The sequence below is a fragment of the Micromys minutus genome (genome assembly GCF_963924665.1).
Source record: "Micromys minutus genome assembly, chromosome: 5".
Classification (NCBI taxonomy): domain Eukaryota; kingdom Metazoa; phylum Chordata; class Mammalia; order Rodentia; family Muridae; genus Micromys; species Micromys minutus.
The window spans coordinates 52236462-52238023 of record NC_137974.1 but is presented as its reverse complement, the minus strand read 5'-3'; the positions used below and the strand labels follow the sequence as shown (position 1 = coordinate 52238023).

Sequence of the window (1562 nt, the reverse complement as noted above, 5' to 3'; positions counted from 1 at the left end):
GGACATCTTGGTTATTTTCAGCTTCTGACTATTACAAATAAGGCTTCTATGAACATGGTAGAGCATTTGTCCTTGTGGTATGGTAGGGCATCTTTTGGGTATATGCCCAGGAGTGGTATAGCTGGGTTGTCAGGTAGAACTATTTTCAGTTTTCTAAGAAAACTCCAGAATGATTTTTCACTCTACAATTCCACCAGCAATGGCAGGCTTGTGCTGTCACTTGAGTTTTTGATCTTAACCATTCTGATTGGTGTGAAGTGGATCTGCCTGGTCATTTTGACATGTATTTCCCTGATGATTAAGGACTTTGAACACTTTTTGTCAGATTTATTGAAAATATGGCATAACAATTAAACAGTTCTACATGGTGTTTTGAAATTCATCCTCCAGGTTGAGTGACCTGGAGGTTAGAGAGACTGCCAAAGTCCAGAAGCTTCAGCATTTCCTTGGTGTCTGGATCTACCTCAATGATCTCCGATTCTTGAGCTGAGACCTCAGGAACATAATTATCTCTTCCCTCTTCTCCCTGCAACTAGATAGAGATATCTCAGAGGACCACTCTGAATTCACTTTATCAGATGTGTGACATAGCCAGTTATCTTGTTTTTGCTGGGGATAATGACAATCTCCTCACATACCACTTGTTAGTACAAAAGTCATGACTCAGGCACATGTATTACTTCTTGATGATGACCTGAGCGGTCTTTTTCACAGTCTTGGAGTAAACATGGCCCATGTTGATGGGTCTCAGTAAAACAGAGTTTGAACATTTTTTTAAGTGTTTCTCAGCCATTTAAGAATCTTTTGTTGTGAATTCCCTGTTTAGCTCTGTACCACAGTTTTTTAACTGAGTTATCTGAGGTTTCAGGGAATAACTTCTTGAGCTCTTTATATATTGTGTATTAGCCTTCTGTCAGATGTGTGGTTAGTGAAGATTTTTTTCCTAATCTATAGGTTATTGATTTGTCCTGCTGATGGTGCCTTTTGCTAAAAAAAAGCTTTTAAGTTTCATGAGTTTCCATTTATCAATTGTTGATCTTAGAGGCTGAAACTTTAGTGTTCTGTTCAAAATATTTCCCCCTGTGCCAGTAAGTTAGAAGATCTTTTCCATTTTTCTTCTATTAGATTCAGTGTAACTGGTTTTATGTTGAGATCCTTGATCTACTTGGACTTGGGCTTTGTGCAATGTGATAAATAAGAAATTATTTTTATTCTCCTACATACTGACTGCCAGTTAAACTAGAACCATTTATTGAAGATGTTTCTTTTTACAACTATATGTTTTTGGGTTATTTGCCAAAGATCAAGTTATCATAGGTATATGGGTTTACTTCAGGATCTTCAATTCTATTCCATTGATCAACCTGTCTCTCTTTGCACCAATACCAATGAGGTATTTGTCATTATTGCTTTACAATAAATACAGCTTGAGGTCAGAGATGATAATTCCAGTGAAAGTATTTTTATCGTTGAAAATTGTTTTGGCTATCCTGTTTTTTTTCCCATATGAATTTGAGAATTGCTTTTTCCATGTGTGTGACAAATTGTGTTGGAATTTTGTT

At 36.5% G+C, this 1562-nt stretch overlaps 1 pseudogene across 1 annotated transcript; it reads right to left on the bottom strand.

Annotated features, from left to right (window-relative positions):
• Nucleotides 1-350: 350 nt before the first annotated feature.
• LOC308420691 (small ribosomal subunit protein eS17-like) lies at nucleotides 351-736 on the bottom strand (annotated as a pseudogene). The gene has a single exon. The product of its transcript is annotated as a small ribosomal subunit protein eS17-like (transcript).
• Nucleotides 737-1562: the final 826 nt, after the last annotated feature.